Below are 15,381 nucleotides of genomic sequence, written 5' to 3' on the forward strand. Positions count from 1 at the left end.
TAGAAAGCAGGAGACAACAGCTTCGCTTCACTTGGAGGTCACCACTGATGATGTTACCTAGCCAGGTAATGAAATGTCTGGATATCAAACCTACAGCTCAGCGAGCAAACCTACACCCTAAATGGTGTTCTCAGTTCTGATCTGCGTATAACCCCGGACCCAATGCAGAGCACAACCCACGCTTATTTTGTTTGAAAGCAAACTGAGGCTGAAAACTTTCTTTACTTGACATAAGCAAAAAAATCTTTGTGTGCTGCAGGCTTTTTGGAAAACGTCCAGGCATTATGGTTTATTGGCTGAGAGCCATGCTATCATTTCAACCAGTTTCATGGATGCTGCTTAAAGTCTCACATGTACTTGACACCCGAGGCTACCCTAGAAAGAGTATGTTAGCATTCCCTCAGGTAACATAAACTTACCAGTTGTACAAATATGAGAAGAAATATGAGAAGAATATCTGATAGACCATTATCGCTCAAAAGCAATAAAAATTCTGCTCGTTCAAGATCATTAACGGGCAGTCTAGGGCACCAGGAAAGAATGGTTTGAAAGTAACTCAGATGAGCACTTAATTAAAATTAATGTGCCTCGTACATACTTTTGTCTAGTCACCACATTACTACAGTAAGATGCATTTATTTTCCTGAGTCAGGGTCCCTCTCAAAAGTACGGTTTTCAGATTTAGCAAAAGCAGGCTCAAGCTGATTCTTGAAGTGGGCCAACTTTGGTTCTGAAACATAATAAATGACAGGAAAGATTCTAAAATTTCATTAGTAGAACACAGAATCTAGTAGTTTCCTTTTTAATAGAGGACATTCTGTATAATACTGCTAGGCCAGCTCATAATTCCTGCACTTCATTTGGAGCATCTGCAACCACAGCATGAATATATGGTTTAGCGGCTAATTGCCCAAGAAGATTATTTATCCTTGGAACTGAACCATTACCCTGTGATGACTAGAAATCTGGTCAAGGACACTTAGGTCACCAATAATATAGAATATTTCCTGAGAAGCAGATTATAACACTTTCTCAGCTGAATTGTGACAAATAAAGTCACATTTTAAAAAGCACTTTGCAAACTCTGAAGAAATTTTATGATTTCACAATTGGGAAAAGTACATCCAGGCATAAGAAAATAGCAGCACATTTCTACCAGTCATTTGAAAGGCCAACTTTGCTTTCCGCTTGGGTACTGAAATATTAATTTGACAGTGATGAAGCAGTTCACTCATCAGGAATAGCTTTATTTCTGCAATAATACTCAACCTATCAATGTGAAAAGAGAACACAGTCTTTCGCACAATGCAATATGCTTTCTATCTATGTAACACAATTTATGCTGTAATATAAGTGAAACCAGGCCCAGGTTTATGTCACCCTGTCTGAGAAACATTGATTTAACCGACTCATCTGGAATATCTTAAACTAATTATCTGATACATCCTGAGAAAATCTTCCATCCTATTATTGACACAATGCATGTCTCATTTTCCCTCACAATGAATATTGTGCCTTTTTTTAGTCCCTAATACTCTTCAATTTGCTTTTGTTTTCACAGTCGTTCTCTATCTCCATATATTTCTTACAATCTTAAGAATGTAAGCTGTTAGTTTTTGTTTCATCAAATCAATACATTCTTGAATAATAGACTAAACTATATCCCCTACCTGGTCTCAAAATCAATGCTTTCTTGCTTAATTAACTACATTCATTAGTAATTCAGCTTCTCTAACATGTTTTCAGAAATGCTGTAACATTCAGAAAAATTCATTGCTTTGCCAATTCAATAACTATAGAATAATTTACAGCATAATGCTAAGTGTTCAGCTATTACTTGTCTGTATAAGCTTCAATACAATTCTTAATGACTTGAAGGAAACTACTTCATACACAAAATTATTTATCCAAATAATTGTAATTGGGTAATGACTTCTGGACTGCATAAATTCTTGTTGAAGCTTTGAATTACTTAATGATGATGAACACTGTCTTTCCACAAAATGGTTAGAAAAAAAAAGTAAATAGGTTATTGTAACTGGCAGCGATTGCACATTCAGTAGAGAAAGAAACAACATATGTCTTTCTTCATGTTCATGTGACATTTCTTAATGCCAAAATATTTTGAAAAGAAATTATGACATTTAAAATGATGTTTAGTGTGATCTATTATTTTCAATTATTTTAAAGAATCATGTTTTTTTAAGCCTTGAAATTTTAATGCAAGACTTCACAGGGTAGTATCCAAGGCCCAAACGTGTTCGGCTGCTTGATCATTAAAGGGCCTTCCTTCAGCATAAGGTCAGGAGTAGGATATTCACTGATGATTGCATAATTTTCAATAGCATTCTCAGCTCCATGTGCAACAAGGCTTGTTATGTAGGCTTGGATTAATAAGTGGTGAGTAACATTCACACCATATAAATGCGAGGCAACGATCATTTCCAAGAAGAGAGAATTGAACCATCTGATGTTGGCATTCAATAGAATTACTATGTCTGAATTTGCAAACATCAACATAATGGGAACATCAACATCATTGACCAGTAACTTAAATGGATTAAAAAATGTAAATACATTAACTACAAGAAGAGGTGAGAGACTGAGAATCATGCATCATGCATCTCAGCAGACTCCTAAACCCTATGTACCATCTTCAGTCAGAATATGAATAAATACTCCCTCCTTGCTGGTATGAGTACAGCTCCATCAAATCAAGAGGCTGACTCCATTTGGTACCAAACAATCCGCTTGACTGGCACCCCTTTCACCACCTTCAGCATTCACTATCTCCCACCAACAGCTTACATTCATAGGAAAATACATTGTCACAACACAGGGATAGCAGGCCAAACCAAATCAACCTATCAGAGGATTTGCAACACAGTGAAATTAAAACATTCAATGATGCTCAAAATTGCCCAATTGTTCCTCATCAGACTTTACAAATGGCGGAGTTCAAAACTTTAACAAAAATTAGCAATTTATTACTGAGTCTAACTTTTGCAGGAAAAGAGCTAAACAAGGTAATCTAATTAATATTCATCATTTAAACCCAATCTTCTTGATAACCCACACACCGACAGATCAACAGACAGTTAAGGGATAAAGTAAAACAAAATTGTCATTTGCCAGTTAAATTAAAGCATTTCAGATGATGGATGCCAAGCCTTAGTGCAATCCTTAGATAATGAGTTGTTCCCAGGCATGCAACTGTATCAATAATTTCAAAGTCACCAGTCAACATGAACAATTTGAGTAGACTTCCAGAATTGTTTACTTATTTCTTACAGACTGGAATTCTATTCTCAAAACATCCATGAATTCTTTAGCTGGATCAAAAACTGTGAAGCTTCCAATCTTACTCTGCACCTGCTAAAACCAATCAAATTGGCTGGCCCTCCCTTGATTGACCAACTCAACATCCAACATACTGCCAACCTAGAACATAACAACATTAATGCCAGATAATCCTTCATCTTCCTGAGATTGATAATTAAATTGCATGATCTCCAAGCCAGTCACCAACAGAAAATATCTGCGCTTACAGTCATAGAGATGTGCAGCATGCAAACAGACCTGTTGGTCCAACTCATCCATGCTGACCAGGTATGCTAACCTAATCTAGTCCCATTTGCCAGCACTTGGCCCATATCCCTTTAAACCCTTCCTATTTATTCACCCATCCAGATGCCTTTTAAATGTTGTAATTGTACCAGCCACAACCACTTCCTCTGGCAACTCATTACATACACGCACCACCCTCTGCATGAAAAGGTTACCCCTTAGGTCCCTTTTTAAGTTTTTTCCCCTCACCCTAAACCTATGCCTTCTAGTTTTGGACTCCCCCACTCCAGGGAAAAGACCTTGTGTATATACCCTATCCATACCCCTCATGATTTTATCAACCTCTACAAGGTCATCCCTCAGCCTCCAAACACTTTAGGGAAAACAGCCCCAGCTAATTCAGCCTCTCCATATAGCTCAAACCGTCTAATCCTGACAACATCCTTGTAAATCTTTTTTAAACTGTTTCAAGTTTCACAACATCCTTCCGATAGAAGGGAATACAAAATTACACACAATATTCCAAAAGTGGCCTAACCAATGCCCTGTACAGCTGCAGCATAACCTCCCATGTACTCAATGCTCTGACCAATAAAGGAAGTCATACCAAACACTTTCCTGACTGTCTTAACTACCTGTGATTCTACTTTCAAGGAACTATAAACCTGCACTCCAAGGTATTTTTGTTCAGCAACACCCCTGGACCTTACCATTAAGTGTATAGGTCCTGCTAAGATTTGCTTTCCCAAAATGCAGCACCTCACAGTTATCTAAATAAAACTCAGTTTGCCACTCCTCAGCCCATTGGCACAGCTGATCAAGATCCTGTTATACTCTGGGTAACCTTCTTCACTGTCCACTACACCTCCCATTTTGGTGTCATCTGTAAACTTACAAACTATATCTCCAAAGTTCAAATCCAAGTCATTGTTTTATTTTCTTTAAAAACATGCAGACGTTCAAAGTTCAATCTTAGTTTCACCCTCCAAAAATTGAGAAAAATGAAAGAAAAATAGTGAGGGTCTCTATACAACATGTGATTTGGAGGTGCTGGTGTTGAATTGGGATATACAAAGTTAAAAATCACACAACACCAGGTTGTAGTCCAACAAGTTTATTTGGAAGCACTAGCTTTCAGAGTCCTGTTCCTTCATCAGGTGGTTGTGGAATATAAGATCATAAGACACAGAATTTATAGCAAAAGATTATGGTGTCGTACAGTGATATATTGAACAAACCCGGATGCAAAACCTGCATTCTAAAAGATGAAAGACTTAACAACCCAGGTTTGTTCAATATATCACTTTGTTACACAGTAATCTTCTGCTATAAATTCTGTATCTTATGATCTTATACTCCACAACCACCAGATGAAGAAACAGCACTCCAAAAGCTAGTACCATCCAAATAAACCTGTTGGACTATAACCTGATGTTGTGTGATGTACAATGTACACTGCCATAACTCAACAGGGCTCCTTCGGCAGCACCTTTTCGCTTTTTCTTTCATAGGATAGAGTTTGATGAATATTGTCACCTCCCTTACCCAAATAGAATGACAAATAATTCAATCAGAGGCTTTTGTGGCACGAGTGGTAACATCCCTACCTCTGAGCCAGAGGGTCTGGGTTCAAGTGCCACCTGCTCCAAAGGTGTGTGATAACAAATCTAGACTTTTCTTTTACAAAAAGCCTTGCCTAAGCCTGGGCTCACTTAGTGACAGCTAGCCTACATATTCTATCAAGGATGACGTGATGGAAACCAGAATTGTAATGAATTTTCTAGGAACACTGGACCTAATTTTAGCAGCCAAATGCTGACATGGCTGAGACAAGCTAATTGAAAAATTGAATGTAGGACCCAGGATCTAACAGGCCTATATGTCTCAATACAATGCCAAGTGATGCATTTATCTATTGAGCTATTTTCTGTGTTTTGTACAAAGCTGTTTTCTGTATTTCATTTGGAAAATACTGCAAAATAAATATATTTCCCACTTATCCTATTTGTTTTAAGGCAACACTGAAACAGAAAGCACACTGATGCAGCTCAGAAAATATCGTATGTGATCCAAGGATGTACCACCAAATGTCACTGAGCTGATTCTGCAACTTGAATCCAGAATAAAGTATTTAGTACTGATGAGGATCAGAGCACAGTGAGAGTGTATCAGTACTAAACAAGGGACTGAATGTTTCTATTTACAGTTAAAATGTGGAGGCGAGTGTGTTTCATGGTATCCAGGCCCACAGTGTATTTTCTCACCTAATCTTCCACTTTCCACCTCATGAAATATTCAACTGAGTTGTAGGGCATGCTTCCCGGGGAATCAAGTGGCAGGCAAAGAGAAAGTGCTCCCCTCTGGTCAGATGTTCCAGCTTCCAAACTGCTAGCACAATATTCAAAGTCCAGCTGCTCACTACCTTGAACACTGTAAAGCAGGAGCTGTTATGTAAATGCTTCAGGACCCTATCACACAGCTACCCCTTATATGCCACAATGTGTGGACTCGGTTGGAATAGTTAGAAGGAACTTACTCAGAGACACATTACAGTGTAACGCACTGGAACACACAAGTACACTAGTTAGTCCTTACTTGATGTAACTATAAATCAGTGTGGAGGATTATCAGTAATTACTAGATATAACAATATTTAATACAAAAGTACAATAAATCATGTTACTTTGAAGTCTAAGCCCGAAGACCTGCTTTGCCTTCTTGTCAGCCAGTCTGTATCAAACCTAAATGTATCATGTGGCATTAGAATGACAATAATGGAATTCACTGCCTAAAAAATCCTGGCAGCAGTAAAAATCAAGGAATATACCTGAGATCAGGTTGCCTGAAGAAGGAAAGAATTAGAAAAAATAATTTTTCAAAAAAGTTGTCAGTATAGTTTTAAGACCAGAAAAGACACCAGAAAAACTGAATACCTGTTATAAAAGGTATTTCTCTAAAGACAAATCTCCTGGAGAGAACACACCAGAACACTGTAAATCTTAACATGCCTTTTATAGCCATTAATAGGGGAAATAAGCTCCAAAAATGAGCAGACCACCAGCAGCTAAGGCAATAAATCTGAATTGAGTCCCTGTGAAAATAAAGCTGATTACTAAGTTGAGGATTCCTGAAGAAGGGCTGATGCCCGAAACGCCGATTCTCCTGTTCCTTGGATGCTGCCTGACCTGCTGCGCCTTTCCAGCAACACATTTTCAGCTACTAAGTTGAGGAGCAAAGCAAAGACCTCTCCAGCAGTGAATTAACAAATTTCTGAACTATTTACTCAATGTAAAGAGCAGCAAGATAAGATCAGTTGTTAGTTACTGACTTTAAAAAAATCAATTATAAAATGGAAAAGAAATCAAGGGAAAAAATCATTATTGCAATTTAAAGTATCAGAGCCCTAAAAGTGATGTTAGTGAAATCTTTATTAATTTGAATGTTTCGGTGAGAAATTGACGTTTTAATGAGTAACTAAGATGCTTTATTAATTTTAATGGAATTGGCATTGAAAACGGAGAGAAAAGTGTAAATTCAGCCACATATTGTTGATTGCAGCACAAAAGATGCCTCAGAAGCAGAAATAAATGGACATTAATGAGTCGTGACAACTCTCTTTACAGTGAAAACAAAACTGAATGGCAGCCATCTTCAATACAGAATTTTATTGAGTAAATTTTCCCCACAAATCATTGGAAATTCTTCAGCCATCTTGGGCCAAGAAATAGCTTCATTTGTGTCAATGAAGATGCCATACAGAATTTAAAACATCACAAATGTCAACAGCTTTTTGTTTTACTCCTACAAAAAACCTACAAGAACGAAGGTTCAACACCAACTATACTCAACTGAGAATACAAGGCTACAAAATTAGTGCAGGAGAAGGAGATTTAAAAATACTCAAAATATTCTTCCAAATCAAGAAAATATTCAACGACTTCAAGTCCAATCAACAATCAGACATTGCATCAACATTTTCTGGCATCAGTTTTTCCACCAGAAAAATAATAATTGTCAGATCTATTTGATATATTAATGAATTGGCACATATGGGAAGCATAATTCCTAAGTTCACCAACAGCTTCATGACTGGACACCACATCAAATAGTGAACAGAATAAATAGGATACTGGTGAGATTAAGCTTCATGAGCAGATATCAACTCCCAGGTGTGTTTGTAGAATGAATTAACAATTATTGATGATTGTTAATTCACTGAATTAACACTGTTACCTGATCTAGATGCGAATGACTGAGAAGAACCAATTCAATCTCTCATACATTCCAGCATGTATGACACACAATCTCTTCAGTCAAATTGATTGAATCCCTGATCTAAAGTAAGCCAGCAGAAAGAAAAACTCAAGTTGCCAACTTTACCTGAAGTGTTTCTTTACTTTGTCAAAGACCTTTCTGATCTACCTATCAAAATAGTTGAAACAAGTGTTGGGGTTGAATGGGAGATTACCTATATGTGCAAGAAAAATAAGTAATTTAGATAGCTCATTTAGGAACGTCTATAAATGTTAATCAGTGTCTTTGATGGACTTCACAGCTTTGGAGTAAATGAAATGATTTCCATGACAATGCTCTTCTCTCAGCAGATGTGACTCATTGTGGACAGAGTTAAGAAAATTTTAGAATAATCACTCAGAAACACTTTAGACTGTAACTCCCTGAAAGAAATTTAGAGACCATATGGACATTAATAAAGAAGGTAGTTTAGTCTTTGCCTTAAGTAATTATAAATCAGAGCCACATATGTCAATGATTACTACATGTAACAATATTTAATATGAAAGTGTAATTAGTCATGAAATTTTGAACCCAAATTCACAGTATGGCATCAAGATAAAAGAGGAACTAGCTTTCACATTGAGGTGTATGTCATCAGAAGTGTCCAAGAGGAAAGGCAAGCTAGCTGCCCACATTGAGGACATGGATCTGGAGGTGCCGGTGGATGGGCTGGTGGAGAAGGGGAATGGCCATTTCCCTGTTGACTGCCAGAAAAAAGACATACCAACAGACCTGGCCAGCCAGGACAAAAATTGCAGTTCTCTGTCTCCATTAAAAAGGAACACTCAGTAGTGTTGCAAGGAGGTCAGTGATCTCCTGTGCTCTGCAAAGGTAATTGTCATCATCCACACACACTGAAAGGCCAGAACTCAGTCTAACTCTGCCACTCCACACATATCTCACCAAGGCTGAATGACTACAATCCTCAGTATCATTTACCTGTCAGGAATTTGCATTACCTAGTTTCTCAATGGAAGAGAACAGAATTGGATGAGGAATGTAAAGAGTTGGGATTTTAATGTGATGCAAATGCATGGAAATAAGATAGTCATTGCTCAAAGTTGAGACTCTGAAGTCTCCATTTAAGGCTTGTTAGAAAATCTTGGAACATTTTTCTCAACATCAAGAATTTGATTATTTCATTCTCGACATGTTTTGTCACCATACTTGCCATTATTCTTACCACACAAGGAAGAGAAAAATCCTGTCATTCTGAAACATTTCTCAAAGAGTAATTGTGTGTGTGTGTGTGGTGATGGTGGGGGAGGGCAGGGAATATGCCTGTTGGAATCAAAATGCTAATTCTCCTGATGTTACAGAATTTAGGTATTCCAAATGAATAACAATGCTTTTGCTAAGGATGCATCTATTCAACATAAATCCATTTTGGAAAATAGTCTGGTGAATGAAAAAGCAACTGAACTAATGTTCCCTTCACATTTCTCCAGGAGGTAAAGCTCTAGTGAACTCTTGAAATGGTTTATATTTGATACATCCATCTGTATAATGTACAAAAACTTTTAGTAGTGGCATAGGTTTGGATGAGCTAATTTTTATAAAATAGAAAATTGAAGTTTTGATTTAATGCTTTTGCAAAATCTTGTGGGGGACCACCAGTCTACAAACCTGTGCAATTTGCCTTGGACAGGATTATTGAAACAACGTGCAAAAGTGAGTTAAATATCTTATAATTCTGTTCAATTGTATAATTTGAACTGTGCCCCAACAGCATGGCATTTAGATTATTCTTACATTGAGTTGTTGGCTTAAATATTGCATTTTCACCATTAAATTTGCAATTGGTGAACTTGAACATCTCTGCAGACAACTACAATGAGTGGTCTCTGAATATTAAATTGAGATTCACCATATTTGGGCATGGTGGTCAGAGACCTTTGCTTCAGGGGGAGCAGCAACTGACATGGCCTAATAATGAGGACAAGTTGCATTATGTTGGCTTGTGCAGCAATTGACAGACTGAGCTAACCAATTCCAGAACCAACAGATCAGATCTAAGCTCTGCAAACCAATATCCAGTTGTGAATACTGTTGGACAATTAAACAACACATTTGAGAAGAAAAGTCCACAAATATCCCCTTCTGCAATGATAAGAAAGCCCAGCACATCAGTACAAAAGATAAGTCTGAAGCATTCACAGCAATCTTCAGCCAGAAGTGCCAAGTAGATGATCCACCTCAGCATCCTTCAGTGGCCCCCAACATTACAGATCTTGGGCCAACATGATTCACTTCATGTAATATCAAAAAACAGCTGGAGGCACTGAATGCTGCAAAGCTTAAGGGTCCTGATAGTATTTCAGTAATAATACTGAAGGATTTGTGCTCCAGAACTTGCCGGTCCACTAGCCAAGCTGTTCCAGTACAATTACAAGGAGAAAGTGAGGACTGCAGATGCTGGAGATCAGAGCTGAAAAATGTGTTGCTGGAAAAGCGCAGCAGGTCAGGCAGCATCCAAGGAGCAGGAGATTCGATGTTTCGGGCATGATTCCTGAAGAAGGGCTTATGCCCGAAACGTCAATTCTCCTGCTCCTTGGATGCTGCCTGACCTGCTGCGCTTTTCCAGCAACACATTTTTCAGCAGTACAATTACAACACTGGTGACAATGTGGAAAATTGCTCAGATATGTTCGGGACTCAAAAACAGGACAAATCCAACCTGACCAATTACTGTCCTATCAGTCTACTATCGATCATCTTCAATTGATCATTAAGGTTTCTGAGACAGCACCTTCCTAAACCACAACAACTTTCATCTAAACAAGGCCAACAGATACATGGCAACAGCATCAACTATAAGTTCTCCAACAAGCCACTCACCATCCTGACTTGGAAATATATCACTGTTCCTTCCTAATTGTTGCTGGGTTAAAATGCTGGAATTCCATCCTCATTGGCATTGCAGGCCTACCTGCAGCACATGGACTGCAGCAGTTCAAGAAGGCAGCTCCCCACCATCTTCTTAAGGGATGAGCAATAAATGCTGGGACTTCGAGACATTTTTCATTTATAGAACATAGAACATAGAACAGTACAGCACGGGATAGGCCCTTCAGCCCACGATGTTGTGCTGACCATTGATCCTCATGTAAGGTAGACCTAATGTACGAACCCTCAAATTTCTGTGACCATATGCATATCCAGCAGTCTCTTAAATATCCCCAATGACCTCGCTTCCACAACTGCTGCTGGCAACACATTCCATGCTCCCACAACTCTCTGCATAAAGAACCCGCCTCTGACATCCCCTCTATATCTTCCCCAATGACCTCGCTTCCACAACTGCTGCTGGCAACATATTCCATGCTCCCACAACTCTCTGCATAAAGAACCAGCCTCTGACATCCCCTCTATACCTTCCGCCAAACAGCTTAAAACTATGACCCCTCGTGTTAACAATTTCTGCCCTGGGAAAAAGTCTCTGGATATCAACTCTACCTATGCCTCTCATTATCTTGTACACCTCAGTTAGGTCCCCTCTCTTCCTTCTTTTTACCAATGAAAAAAGTCCGAGCTCAGTCAACCTCTCTTTATAAGATAAGCCCTCCATTCCAGGCAGCATCCTGGTAAACCTCCTCTGAACCCTCTCCAAAGCATCCACATCTTTCCTATAATAGGGCGACCAGAACTGGACACATTATTCCAGATGTGGTCTAACCAAAGTTTTATAGAGCTGCAACACGATCTCACGGCTCTTAAACTCAATCCCCCTGTTAATGAAAACCAAAACACCTTATGCTTTCTTAACAACCCTGTCCACTTGGGTGGCAATTTTAAGGGATCTATGTACCTGCACACCAAGATCCCGCTGTTCCTCCACACTGCCAAGAATCCTGTCTTTAATCCTGTATTCAACTTTTACGTTCGACCTTCCAAAGTGCATCACTTCGCATTTATCCAGGTTGAACTCCATCTGCCACCTCTCAGCCCATCTGTGCATCCTGTCAATGTCACACTGCAGCCTACAACAGTCCTCTATACTGTCAACAACACCTCCAACCTTTGTGTCATCTGCAAACTTGCTAACCTATCCTTCAATCTCCTCATCTAAGTCATTAGTAAAAATTACAAAGAGTAGAGGCCCAAGAACAGAGCCCTATGGAACACCACTCACCACTGACTTCCATGCAGAATACTTTCCTTCCACTAGCACCCGCTGTCTTCTGTCGACCAGCCACTTCTGTATCCAGACAGCTAAATTTCCCTGTATCCCATTCCTCCTGACCTTCTGAATGAGCCTACCATGGGGAACCTTATCAAATGCCTTGCTTAAGTCCATATATACCAAATCCACCACTCGACCCTCATCAACTTGTCTAGTAACATCCTCAAAGAACGCAATTAGAGTTGTGAGGCATGATCTGTCCCTCACAAAGCCATGCTGACTGCGTTTAATCAAGCCATGCACTTCCAGATGGTCATAAATCCTATCCCACAGAATCCTTTCTAACACCTTGCAGACAACAGACGTGAGACTGACTGGTCTGTAATTGCCAGGGATTTCCCTATTTTCTTTCTTGAAGAGAGAAAGTACATTTGCCTCCCTCCAGTCCTCAGGTGCGACTCCGGTGGAGAGCGAGGATGCAAAGATCTTTGCAAGCGGCGAAGCAATCACATTTCTCGCTTCCCAAAGCAGCTGAGGACAAATCTGGTCTGGCCCTGGCGACTTGTCAACCTTAATGTTTGTCAAAATTTTCAGCACATCAGCTTCCTCAATCTCTATCCGTTCCAGCATGCTTACCTGCTCCTCAATGGTTTCGTTCACTACAAGGTCCTTTTTCTTTGGTAAAGACAGAAGCAAAAAACTCATTTAGGGCTTCCCCTACCTCCTCAGACTACGTACACAAGTTCCCTACGCTATCCCTGATCAGCCCTACTCTTTCTTTGATCATTCTCTTATTCCTCACATACGTGTAAAATGCCTTTGGATTCTCCCTAATCCTTCCTGCCAAGCCTTTTTCGTGCCCCCTCCTGGCTCTCCTCAAACCAATTTTGAGCTCCTTCCTCACCTGCCTGTAATCCTCTAGAGCTGTGCAAGACCCTTGCTTCCTCCACCTTACGTAAGCTGCCTTCTTTCTTTTGACGAGAAGCTCTTCTGCTCTCGTCATTCAAGGTTCCTTTATCTTACCCCTTCTTGCCTGTCTCAGAAGAACACATTTATGCATCACTTGCAACAACTGTTCCTTAAACAGTCTCCACATGTCTATAGTGCCCTTTCCATGGAGCAATTGCTCCCAGTCCATGCTTCCCAACTCACGTCTGGTAGCATCATATTTTTCTTTTCCCAAATTAAATATCCTCCCATTGTGCCTGCTTCTCTCCTTCTCCATAGCTATGTAGAATGTGAGGCAGTTGTGGTCACTATCACCAAATTGCTCTCCCACCACAAGATCTGACACCTGCCCCGGCTCATTGCCGAGCACCAAATCCAAAATGGCCTCTCCTCTCGTCGGCCTGTCAACATACTGAGTTTGGAAACCCTCCTGAACACACCTTACAAAAACAGCTCCTTCCAAACCATCTGCTCGAAGGAGGTTCCAATCAATATTGGGAAAGTTAAAGTCACCCATTACAACAACCCTACTACATTCACACGTTTCCAAAATCTGCCGACCTAAGCTTTCTTCAATCTCCCTGCTGCTATTGGGGGGCCTGTAGTAAACCCCTAATGAGGTGACTGCTCCCTTACTGTTCCTAATTTCCACCCATACTGACTCAGTAGCCAGACCCTCCTCGACAATGGTAACTTCTGTAGCTGTGATACCCTCTCTGATTAGCAGTGCTACACCCCCTCCTCTTTTTCCCCCCTCCCTATTATTTTTAAATGTTCTAAACCCTGGAACATCCAGCAACCATTCCTGCCCCTGAAAAGCCCATGTCTCTGTTATGGCCACAACACCATAGCACCAGGTACTGATCCATGCTCTAAGCTCATCACTTTTATTCCTGATACTCCTTGCATTAAAGCAAACACACTTTAACCGATCCCTTGGTTCTTTCCCAGGAAATTCCTTCCCACTGGCTACACTACCTCTTGCTATTGCCTCATCTCCATCAACTCTCACCACTAGTATATAGCTCAGGTTCCCACCCCCCTGCTATATTAGCTTCTTCTGAAAAGTCAGCTAAGTAAATGAAAACAGCCAGAAGAAAACTAGATATTCCTCAGACAAAGCAATTTGATGGGAAGAGTCTATGAAGTTTGCACCTTGCTTTCTGAAGAGGCTTCTATAGATTGAGGGAGCAAAAAAGCTTTTCTAAGATATGAGCTGGTTCCCCAAAGCTTACAGTAAAATATTTTGGAACATTGGAAGCAGTCTTGGCAAATATATCCAGAAGTTGAGAGATTAAAGTAAAATTGTATTAAAGATAGAGACTGTAAGAAACCCTCAGAATTCTCTTGGAAGAATTTAAAATGCCACTCCCTACGTCAGTAAGAACTCAGATACAAAAATCAGAATGCTGCAATGCAAGACTATAAATTCCCCAGCATGTCCTCTTTATGCTACAATGGAAGGGGCTGACAGTGGAAGTGATTTCAGTAGGCCCAAGTATTTTCCATTGTCACACCTTCATGCAGATTGATGAAATTTATGATGTAAATCCATGGGAATTATCCAAGTAGACAGGGTCAATGCAGGGAAAGAAACCCAGACTGAGAGTATAACACAACAGGATGTAGCTCTGAGCTGCAGCTGAGAGAATTATATACAGTGCTGTGAGTGCAGGGGAAGCAAACAAGGTACCTGAGATTTACAAGGCATTCTTTTCCAGGGGAAAAGTAACAATTTATTCCTGAAACAATCTTACATGGATTCATGGATATGGTTGCTCAGTTCCAAGAAGATGTTCTCTTGAGAACAATTACTGCTATGGTAGTAGCAGAGAAGGTAAAAACAAGGACTGCAGATGCTGAAAACCAGAGTCTAGATTAGAGTGGTGCTGGAAAAGCACAGCAGGTCAGGCAGCATCCGAGGAGCAAGAAAATCGACGTTTCAGGCAAAAGCCCTTCATCAGGAATAGAGCTCTATTCCTGATGAAGGGCTTGTGCCTGAAATGTCGATTTTCCTGCTCCTTGGATGCTGCCTGACCTGCTGTGCTTTTCCAGCACCACTCTAATCTAGTAGCCGAGAAGTTAACCCAGTTCTTATTTCAATGTGGATTGCTGATGGAGATCCGTCGAGATCAAGGTTGCAAATTCCAGTCAAATGTTTTTATGAGAAATTCTGGGTAGTTTGATTCTAATACTCTTAACACACTGGGGTGGCATGGTGGTTCAGTGGTTAGCACTGCTGCCTCACAGTGCCAGGGCCCCAGGTTCAATTCCAGCCTTGGACAACTATTTGTGTGGAGTTTGCACATTCTCCCCCTGTCTGTGTGAGTTTCCTCCCATGGTTCAAAGATGAGCAGGTCAGATGAATTGTCCATTCTAAATTACCCATAGTGTTAGGTACATTAGTCAGAGGGGAAATGGGTCTGGGTGGGTAACTCTTCAGAGGG

The sequence above is a fragment of the Chiloscyllium punctatum genome, chromosome 6, assembly GCF_047496795.1.
Source record: "Chiloscyllium punctatum isolate Juve2018m chromosome 6, sChiPun1.3, whole genome shotgun sequence".
In the NCBI taxonomy this organism is placed as follows: Eukaryota; Metazoa; Chordata; class Chondrichthyes; order Orectolobiformes; family Hemiscylliidae; genus Chiloscyllium; species Chiloscyllium punctatum.